Source organism: Peromyscus californicus, unplaced genomic scaffold (genome assembly GCF_007827085.1).
Source record: "Peromyscus californicus insignis strain IS unplaced genomic scaffold, ASM782708v3 Scaffold_7__1_contigs__length_154581171, whole genome shotgun sequence".
Taxonomy (NCBI): domain Eukaryota; kingdom Metazoa; phylum Chordata; class Mammalia; order Rodentia; family Cricetidae; genus Peromyscus; species Peromyscus californicus.
Genome location: NW_026294595.1, coordinates 92,303,913 through 92,314,721, shown reverse-complemented (window position 1 = coordinate 92,314,721; position 10,809 = coordinate 92,303,913). Strand labels below are relative to the sequence as shown.

The 10,809-nt window shown below is 46.0% G+C and overlaps 1 long non-coding RNA gene and 1 other non-coding gene across 2 annotated transcripts; both read left to right on the top strand.

Moving 5' to 3' along the window:
• Window positions 1–2,008: 2,008 nt before the first annotated feature.
• Window positions 2,009–7,870, top strand: LOC128101551 (uncharacterized). Its single transcript, XR_008215124.1, has 3 exons — window positions 2,009–2,896; window positions 4,538–4,652; window positions 4,727–7,870. It is a non-coding gene; the product is annotated as an uncharacterized LOC128101551 (long non-coding RNA).
• Window positions 7,871–9,014: 1,144 nt separating this feature from the next.
• LOC128102788 (U1 spliceosomal RNA) lies at window positions 9,015–9,176 on the top strand. The gene has a single exon (XR_008215544.1). It is a non-coding gene; the product is annotated as a U1 spliceosomal RNA (small nuclear RNA).
• Window positions 9,177–10,809: the final 1,633 nt, after the last annotated feature.

Here is a 10,809-nt window from a genome sequence, read left to right as displayed (position 1 = left end):
CAGCACATTGGCAGTGACTGCCAGTTAACCATCCATGTTCTTCATTACGTACAGTCAGTAAGAAAGTGCATGCAGGAGGTACAGTACTTGATACAGTCCTTTGTTTGACTGATTGGAGCTTGCCAGTGAAGAGGTAGTTGGGAACCTCTGAGACTACACCCCTGGGAGGGACCTCGAAAATGTTTGTATTTGTATATGGCTCAGATTCTCATCATTAGCAAATCTTTTGACTTTGAAATTTCTCTCGTTAACACAGTTTATGAAGGTCCTTGCTGTGCAGAGTGTTCTTCAGGCATCATGGAACAATAATAGGGAACTGTCCTTGATTTTAGACAGTTTTAAGGACATGTGTTGTGGAATATTATTTTAACTATGTAAAGCTGTGTTACATTTGTTTACGCTGCATTTGTTTAACGATGTGAGGATGTGTGTTTAATTATGTAAAGATATATTACATCTGTTTCACCTTTCTGCTTAAGGCACCTGATTGGTCTAATAAAAAGCTGCATAGCCAATAGCTAGGCAGGAAAGGGATAGGCCGGGCTGCTGGGCAGAGAGAATAAATAGGAGGAGAAACCTAGGCCCTAGAGAAAGGAAGAAAGAGACTGAGGAGAAGGAGAGGGATATGTCTGGGGCCAGCCAGACTTGAGAAGCAGTGAAAGTAAGATATACAGAAGGAAGAAAGGTAAAAAAGAAGGAAGCCTGAGGCAAATGGTAGATAAAGAGAAACAAATTAAGATAAAAGAGCCAGCCAGAAACGACCCTAAGCCAGGCCGAGCATTCATAACTAAGTCTCTGTGTCATGATTTGGGAGCTGGTTGGTGGCCCCAAAGAAAAAGCCTGGTACAGACATGTACGTGTGTGTGTGTGTGTGTGTGTGTGTGTGTGTGTGTGTGTGTGTGTGTGTGTGTGTGTGTGTATGTATGTGTCAGAGACACACAGAGCGAGACAGAGGAATTTTCCCTTGATTAAAAAGCCATCTGGGAATCACCTGGAGTTCATGGTTCCCACTGCTTCTGAATCTCTGAAATTACAAATGAAGCTGGGCAATAAGGTGGCTCCAGAAATTCACGGTCTGAACTTCTGGCTTTATTAATGTCAGTCTCTTCCATACTTCACTGTCAGTCACACCTCAGCCTCGCTGTGCCTACATGGTTCTCCTGGAATGTGGAAGACTGTGATCGCAAAGTACTTCAAGCCAAAGACTGTCTTCATCTGAGCTTAGAAAAAAAAAAATGACCTCTAACTTCCCAACAGCACCTGAAGTTAGGAAATGCTTATCAGAGATCTCAGAATGTGAGTTCTCCCTCTGGTTACTGCTCCTTACCCAACATCTGTCCTTTCCCCCTCCGTATCTACTCCATCATTTCCTCCCTCCATTGGTGGTGTGTTTTGAACGTGAAATGTTCCCCCTAGGCCAATATGTTTGAACATTTGGCTTCTAGCCGGTCACACTGGGAATGCAAGATCTTTAGAAGGTGGAGGATTGTGAGGCTGAGGCTGGAGGTTTTTATAGCCCCGTCCCACTTCTTATTGACTCTCTGCTTCTGGACTGTGGTGCAGTGTGACAAGCTGCCCCTGCTGCTGCGACCATGGCTTCCTGTCATGACGGACTGTATCCCTCTTGGACTGCAAGCCAAAAGAAACTATTCCCCGTGTGTCGCTTTTGTTGGGGTATTTTTGTCACAGCAACAGAAAAACAGCTAAGATAAAGCGGGTATGCATCTTCTTCTGGGGCTGGCAAAATCCCAAGCAGCTGCATGCAGCCCGTGGAGGCTCTGCTAAGACACCAAAATGCAAAGGTTAGAACAGGCTTGAGAAAGAACGTATTTGCCAATCCAGTGCTGGAGCAGCTATTGGGCTAGAGGGAGTTTGAAAATCCTAATCGTGCCGAGAGTGGATACAGGGAGCAGCAGGTGAAACTGGAGCTCTACCAGGTGCCAGGTTAAGGATGTGGCAAGATCGCAGCAGGGCAGAGAGACCCAGAGGCTGAGAGGTGTAGAACCCGAGAAGGAGGTTGACTGTGGGTCTCAAAGGCGCTTCCTGTGAGGAGAACTGATGCTGAGGCCTGTTTTCAGATGGTGTGGATCATACAGGACAGAGTCAGGCCTGCGAGAAAAGGGGTCGAGTATGAAGGAGGATGAAGACCTTGAAGATGACTTAGTCCAGACTCTGTATGTGGTCTATGATCTCCTTCTGGTCCCATAAGATCCTTTTGTGCTCTGGACAGTGTTCAGCTCTTGATAGCCAACATTACAGCTTCAACAACCAGTTGTTTTTTCTAATTGTTTTATTTGTTAGGTCTATCTCTTAGTGAGCTCCCTGACAACTGAACTGTGCCATCTTGAGATTCTGTTATAGAACCTGGGATCATGAATGATGGAATAAGATGAGCAACTAGCAATAGCTTCCTTGTAATGCCTCTGCTTTCCACAGCTTCTGAGGAAGAAGACAGACATATATCTGTACAGAACCCACACTCCCAAGGGATGCCCACTGTTACTGGATGAGGCAGGGCCATGGTACAGGACCTCCATCTTTTTCTTATGTGTACCATCTGCCACCTGCCAGACTGGCTTTCAGATCACCATGTTCACTGGTTCATTTTGGACCAGTACTGACTTTTGGACCTCCAGACCAAACTTGCAACTGTGAACATGATTGCAGCCGTTCTTCTGGACTCTGACCTTGGATTTGTTTTCTGGACTGACAGGGCACACGTACTCTACAAATTAGCCAGTGTTCTAACCCTCCTCATCCCATGTCAGGACTCTTCAAATGCTGATCCAGAATCTGCTGAAATTAGAGCAAACTGTGAAAACGGTGAGGAGGGAGTGAAGACTCATTCAGGTCTTGACCTGGGCCCATTGAAGTGGAATGCTAGCATTGTCTGACTGTAAGTCTCTGCCCCTCTGGTTCACTCTATTCTTTAGTTGTTGAACCATTACCCTCACTGTGGCACCACAGACTTCCTGTTCCTTCCTGTCAGGAGGGCCCCTCATCCTGGAGGCCCTCTGCTACTCTCTTCTCTTCCATCTGGTCCTTCACTTTTTCCTCAGTCACATTGAAAGGACTCACCTTATGCTGTAATATAGGTCCGCTGCCCCCAGAGGTACCCAAAGCCACACTAAGTGGGAAAGCTTTGGTCTCTGTTTTCCCCCTGCCCTGAGATGTTCAAGAGGGGAACTGAAAGTGGGGTGAGGTTTCTGCAGGTCCAGTCACTAGAGAAGTTGCCTGTGTTCTTTTCTAAATGGAAGAGAGGGGATCTGGAAATGCAGCCTCAGGGAGACTGAACATGGAGAAGATGAATAATAGCAATAAATGCCTGCCCTCAACAATTACTATAGAAAAAATGTTAATAGCTTTTCATGAACCATTCTTGGTTCTGTGATTTTTGAGTGTAGATATAATAACAAAGGTGGGTTTTATAAAGGTAGTCTCAATGAAAAGGTTTTGTAACCTTTCCATTCTGACTGGATCATGCTAACTTGCAGCAGGAGGCAAGGAAAGCCAGGGCTTCTCCTGGGATTTCTACTGGAATTTGGCTCAGCCTCCAGGTCAGAGGTGGAGAAGCAACTCAGTGTTGTTGGGAGAAAGAACAGGCACCATTGTTAGTTCTTGCTGATAATAATGCGGCCCGCGTGGGCAGACATGGCTCATCCATCAGCTGGGGGAGCACGTGTCTCAATGCCTTGGTTGTTCCTCACCTTTGTGTAGAGTGAAGCTTGGCAGGCTAGTGGGAATTAGGAAGCCTGTTCATCCTGGTAGAAATTGCAGTTCGAGAAACCCACTTCTAAATGTTAGCTTGGGGGCATCGTGAGGCTGGTTAGAAAATCCAAAGCTAGTTTCTGCAGCCTGTGGGCCCCTCCCTCATGTGTCCCTTAAAAGGGACTTTTGAGAAATTGTTCCTAGAGAAGCAAGCTCTTTGCTTTGTGCTCACCCACATATTTATTTTCTGAATGTTGTCAGTTATAAGGCAGACAGTGTATTTGCTCAGGCAAGTAAGGACAGTCATGCCTGTGGGGTTGGAGGGCCGCCGATGGTGAAGGAGCTCAGAGGCTGGGAAGCCCTGGATTTTCCACATGGGATGTCTGTCCCATGTACTCCAGAACACCTGGGCCCTTAGAGACGAGGGTTTGAAGTCTGTGACAAATGTCCTTGAGAAGGCCATGTATGATCTTGGCTCTGTAGCTCATGTTACTAACACATCAATATATATTGCTCTCTATTAATGGGCTTTTGATTCATTAGCCAGCACAGAACTATGCCTTCTCTGTTGCGTTTGCTCCCTCATCTAAGACAAAAGCAGGGGTCCTACTCTATTCTCTAGTAATGCTGAGTCAAAGATATGCAAGGTCTTCAAAAAGGACAGGTCCTTTGTGTTCCTGGACACAATCTTTCTATGGATAAAGTGAGATACAGAGTGAGTGGATGTAGACAAAACTAGCTACCTATAGAGGATTATGTTGCTCCTCATTCACTTCCTATTGAAAAACACATCTGTTAAGTAAGCAGTAATATCTATGTTCCTCTGCAGACAAAACTTTGACAAGCATGCCTCAAGAAGTCTGTCCTCCAGTACACCAGAAAAGCAGGGCTCTTCATCATGAAGATCTTGGGTCATTCAGGCTCATTTGGCATCCAGCAGAGAGGTGAGAGGCTGGCATTGGGGATGGAATGGTCATCAGCAATATTTTAATTAATTAATAATTTCTTCCCATGCTAGGAGTCAAACCCAGCCTTTCGCATACCAGGACCACTGAGCTCCACCATCAGCCAGTCAGCAGTGGTTTAAAAGTCAACTAGACTGGAGGCTGGTGAGATGCCTTCTGAGTGGATATAAAGAAGAGAAGAAGGGCAAAGACCAGGTATCCTGTCACTCTAGATGGAGGGGGACAGAGAAACCAGCAAAGGCAGGGGGAGTGAGAAGAGAAGAATCAGACAGAGAAGTGGTCATCTCTGAGCCTGGCTCATAGGGCTCATTTATCTTTGACGCTTAGTGGAATGGAATGGATCAAAACCACCAAATCAGTGCAGAGCATAGCTCATCAGTCTGCACAGTTCCCTTTTTAGCCCTCCCTGGAATTTTCTGCACATTTCTACTCTGTGGGCATGCCAATCAGGTTCTGATTATAAGGAACCATGCCATTAAAGTTTAGGATTGTAGAAGTTACTTCCAGGTTTTGAAATTAAAACCCTCACTTTTGGATAGCACTGTAGAGCATTTAATTAGGAAGATGTCCCTTAGAGAATGTTGAAATTGACTCTCTCTATTTAAGGTCTGGGTCAACACAGAGGCCTGGGTCAGGAGGTGACTTATATAGGTGGCATTTCATCTACCTAAGTGTACCTGGTGGATGAGAATCCATATTTTGCAAAAAGCAAAGGGAATTAAATCTATTTCTATCAGTTCCTGAGAATCCTTATTTTGGAGATGTCAAATCTCTTCATAAATGAAGATATTTTAGATGGTACTTTTAATTTTCTTTTTGCTATGACTAATACTTGATTAGAGGTAACTTAAGGGAGAAAGATTTTTTTGGCTTATAATTTGAGAGGAAGTCCATAATAGGAGGGAAAACATAGTAGCAGGCATGTGAGGCAGCTGGTTATACTTCATCCACAATCAGCAAATAGAATGGATAGGAAGTGGGGCTGGTCGACAGTCTCAAGCCACCCATCCCTGTCTCCTCCTGCAAGGCTCTGCCTCTGGAAGGTTTTACAGTCTTCCAAAATAGCGCCCCCAGCTGGGGGCCAATTGTTCAAACATATGAGCCTGTGGGGGAACTTTTCACATTCAAACCACGACAGATGATAAAGTAAGCTAATTTTTCACGGAAAGCCAAGAACCCTTGGGTTAAGGCTGAGAAAACCCTAGTCAGAAGCACATTCCTTGAGAAATTAGAGTAATCCCTTAACCTGGAAATGGCCTCATATTCTGAGAGTCCTGAGCTGGGTGTTCTCATCCTCTTTGGATTCATTTGTCATATAAGCAGAGTCCCTTTGGCAAACTTCCCTGCAATTATTCCTCCATAGATGGTGGATGGCTACCCTTGCCTCTGCCAATGATGTTGTCATTATTGGAGTGGGTCAAGCGTGGGCTCATGCTCATGTGATTAGAGCTTGATGTCTTCCATCCAAACTGCATCATCTACTGGGCCTGCATCCACGGGAAGGAAAGACCTGAGTACCTCCTGCGAGAAACTTTAGATCTCAACTAGGGATAGGGGTGTGCATTACAAGGCTAGTCATTTGCCTGATTCTCCCTCCATTTGAGGATGAGTCCTTTCTCTGCCTTTTGGTGGCACACCAGGTTAGGCTGAAAATATGTCAGTTCCTGGATGTGCCTGGGTCTGCAACTTTCTTCCTCAGACCCCTCACCTCTACAGAAAATGCCATACCTAAATTCTATGTTCAACACTGATTGATTTAAAATCTATCCAGACTTAATAGATTATAACGAGTGTTCATTATTGTTTTGTTCAATAACTAGATATTACATGAATAATCAGAAGAGCCAAAGTACAGATTCTTAAGCCATTCTTCCCAGTAGCACCATTTGGGGACCCTTTAAGCCCCTTGATGCCTGGGGCACACCCATGCTGATTCAATCAGAATTCGGGGAGACAACTTGAATGGTTGTTGTTATTGTTGTTTTCCCTAAATTCACTTAGTGATTCCACTTATGATGAAGCCAGCAACCACTCTACTAAAGGAGCATTTCCCAAACTTGAGTCAGTGTAGTCCTATCCTGGAGTCTTGTTGAGTGAACTGCAAATTCAAATTCAGCAGGTCTACAGGGAGTCAGGTTCCTTACGAGCATCTCTCGAGTGGTTAGTCTGGAAACCACCATCTGAGATTTGAGTAGTAAGGTTCCTCAAAGTGCCAGCGGGTCTTTGACGGTGAGCTAAGTGCCAGGGGGGAGGGAGAGCTGGAAAGAGCTGTGAGGACAGAGAGCTTCCAGGAAGACCCCGTCCCTTCACTGCACCCGGAAGACTCAAAAAAGAGAGCTTTGGGGACATTTGACAGAGACTGAGAAAAGCCAGCCGTTGATGACAAGTCTGCTCATCAGACATTAAGGTCATAGCCTTGGTGTCAGAAATCCCTGGCGTGAGGATCTACTTTGGAGCAATACTTCCATTTTCCAAGAGAATGCTGGGATGCCTCAGTCTATGAATGACCCTGGACACAGCTTCCCTTTAAAAGCAAGGGAACCAGCAGATGATGTAAGAAGGGGAAGAGAAGCATCTGGAAAATGAAGAGAGGCTCTTGTCTCACCAGTGGTCTTTAAATAAATACGGGGATGCTGGCTCAGAAAGAGCTCCCAGTGGAAAAAGCCTCTGAGCAGATCCACCTCTTGTTGCAAGAATGCCCTGCCACAACCCACCAAGGATCAGGGGAAGAAGGCTGGGGCAGGTGGAGGGCTTGGGTGGGGTCATGTCCCGTATAGAAGCATCTCACTGGCTGGACTCAGAATGCACCTGTTGGGAGTGCGCATGTTCCCTTCCGTGACCGGTTACATAATGTGTCTGTTGTCCAGGGCAGTGGGGACCACAGTGCTAGGCCTCAGAGATGCAGAAGGGAGCAAGTCCCAGTTGTCTCTGAGTGGCTCCCCAGCATTCACACTGAGATGCAGTGTTTGGAGTTAGAGACATTCACCACTGCACCATGAGGACCAAGGAGGCAACAACTGAAGTTAGGACTGCCATTGACTGTAGGCTGGGGTCTGGAAACTGTCACTGGGATCTTTCTTCATCTGTCCTTCATTCTGATTTACTGGCCCCTGCTTTTTTCTTCTTTTCACTCTTCTTCTTCTTCTTCTTCTTCTTCTTCTTCTTCTTCTTCTTCTTCTTCTTCTTCTTCTTCTTCTTCTTTTTCTTCTTCTTCTTCTTCTCCTCCTCCTCCTCCTCCTCCTCCTCCTCCTCCTGTCTCTCCTCTTCCAGCTCTTCTTTCCCATCCTAACACTTAGCGGCAGTGGGGCAGTAGACACTCACACTGGGAGGCACATAACTGTACATGGGTATCCCCTGTGATCTCCAGATCTACTGTTGCTTACTAGAGAGACCAGACGGAATTTTGGCAGAGAACAGAAGGTTCCATAGCTGTAGATCCTCAGGGTCATGGTCACACAGAGTCCTCAGTAGGACATAAGTGTACTCTGGAGAGGGTGGGAGTGAGTTTCAGGGGTGGTGACTCTAGAAGTTATGCCTGAATAGAAGGAAGGTTCAGATGCAGAAGTTGTAGCCCATAGCACACACACAGTGAAGTGCTATTTTCAGTTCTCAGCTGGCCTCAGAGGTGTGTGCTGGGACTGCCGGGGAGTTGAACACCCTGGCCACTGTCCTCAGAGCTGAGCTCATAAACCTGACCTCACTGTCCTTCTGGCTCATTTGCTCCATTTCCTTTTCCATAAATGGTGCTTCTGTGGCTTGAGAACTAGGGAGCCAAGGCTCATACAGTCACTGCAGGCCCTGGGGCTCTCTGCTGAAACTGGTACAAGCTTCCCTGCCAGATCCCGATCGCTTCCCCGAAAGCCGTTACATGGTGTCCTAACCATGCGCTATCAGAAAGTCCTTTTATGGCAATGGGTTGGCCCAAGGAAGCCATCTGGGAGACACTCAGAACATGTAGTTGTTTTGTAAGCAGAGTGACTGTGCTCTGAAGAGGTGCCCGATGAGGAAGGAATGACCAATTAAAATCACAGACAGGAGGGATGTTCAGGAGGGAAGCATGATGGACTTGGGGGTCACAGGAAAGCTCTCCATAAGGAATACAGTAGGAGAGGTGTCCAGTGTGCCATGATGTTTCATATGGGAGGGTGTGGTCACAGTGACAGCGTCTTCTTATCTTCCCTGAAATCTGTCCTAACATCTGGGCAGTTGTTCCCAGTCTTGGTGTTTATCTTATTCTTGATCAATCTCTTCCTTTTCTGGGGGAGTGCTCACAAGGTCTCTGCAACTTATTTTTCCTGTGAAGTAAGTGTGAATGGGGCTTGGAAACTTAGTTTATTATAGACACCTTGGAAGGGGAGAGACCATGGCAACAAAGGTGGTTTTTCCAGGGTGAGCTGCATCCATCGCACTCAGGATGAGCCGACCACCGTGATTTCCCCCAAATTCTGGAAACTCGGCTGCATAATTCGGGGTCATGGGGGACTGTGCTTGCATTCTCCCCCGGGAAACAAAAGAAAATTTTATGTTATTAATTAGATGTGCAAAGAAAATATACATCTTTCTTTTCTGTCGTGGATCTGTTCTTGTTCCACTGGGTGAAAAATACTCTCCTAGTTAAATCATCTCAGACTCCTTTGGTTTGAAAATATCTTTGATTTTAAAAATGGTCAATGTGAGGGAAACATCTTTTCAGTAAATATCCACCTTTCACTTTTCTATCCCTGTCATTTCTTCTTTCCAAGACGGGGGTCTCACTAATGGGGTGTGGAGGGGCCTCAGATCCTTGCATGCAGGCTCATCTAAGCCAGTTCCATAGGATCAACTTCAAATGAAGATGCTGGTGTTCTTGTGGAGTTCATTCTCTTCTCTGTGAAAGTAGTAGATGGCCCTGGTCCCTGTCCCTGTCCCTGTGGCAGCCAGTCCTCCCATCAACTAAGGGCCACACACAGCTCAAGTTCATTGGCCTGTGACATGAATGTTTGTGTTTCATTGAAAATCAGGTTAACATTTTAATCTTCTCTTTGACAGTGTGGGGAAGTAGAGCATCACCGGAGGAATTCAGGTAATGATGACTCTTACCTCAAGGTGGACTAGTTATGCTTACAAAGGCTGGAGGGAATGGCTTGTCATAACAATATGGCCCTCTCTCTGAATACCCACTGAAAGCTCGATGGGACAATGGCAAGGCAGTAAACCAAGGCTCCAGCAATCAAATAAGTGATTTTCACACCAAAAATACCAGTTGCCCAATCCACTGTGTAATTCGTGAAAGATCAGAAGTGACCAGTTAAAAGGGTAGATTGAAAATTCTACAGGTGGCATGTAATCCTGTCACTTGGGAAGTAGAGGCAGGAATATTAGGAGTTCAAGGCCACTCTCAGTTACATAAAGTTTGAGGCCAGCCTGAATTACATGAGAGACCTTGTCTCGGTGGGGGGGGGGAGGGAGGGAGGGAGAGAGGTTGTTTTAGTAAAAACACCAGCTTCAAACTAGAACTGTGCCACTGCCTCAGGTGGGCAAGGAATGTATCTAATGACAGTTTCTTTTATTCACTCATGTCATAATTGTGACGCTGCTCTATTGTGTGATTACAGCTTTGAAATTCTAATTCTGTTCTTCAGTTGCAGCCAGACAACTTGCAAACCCTTCTGTTTTCCCCAGTTGCTGACCATATTAAGTTCAAATGCCCAGGACTTCAAATAAAGCCTCTGAGAAAGAAAATAACCAAACCACTACCACCACCACCAAAACCAATAACCAAACCACCACCACCACCAAAACCAATAACTAAACCACCACCACCACCACCACCACCACCACCACCACCACCACCACCACCAAAACCAATAACTAAACCACCACTACCACCACCACCAAAACCAGCAACCAAACCACCACCACCAAAACCAATTACCAAACCACCACCACCACCACCACCACCACCACCACCACCACCACCACCACCACCAAAGCCAATAACCAAATCACCACCCAAACCCAAAGGAACAAACAAAGCACTACACCAAGGCTTCCTGAACGGCTACTGAGAGGAAGTTGATTGGTTGGCACTTGGTGCACACGAGCCTGGCTTTGTGACATCTACAGTTCCAGCCACAGCTTGTTTCTCTACTCTCAC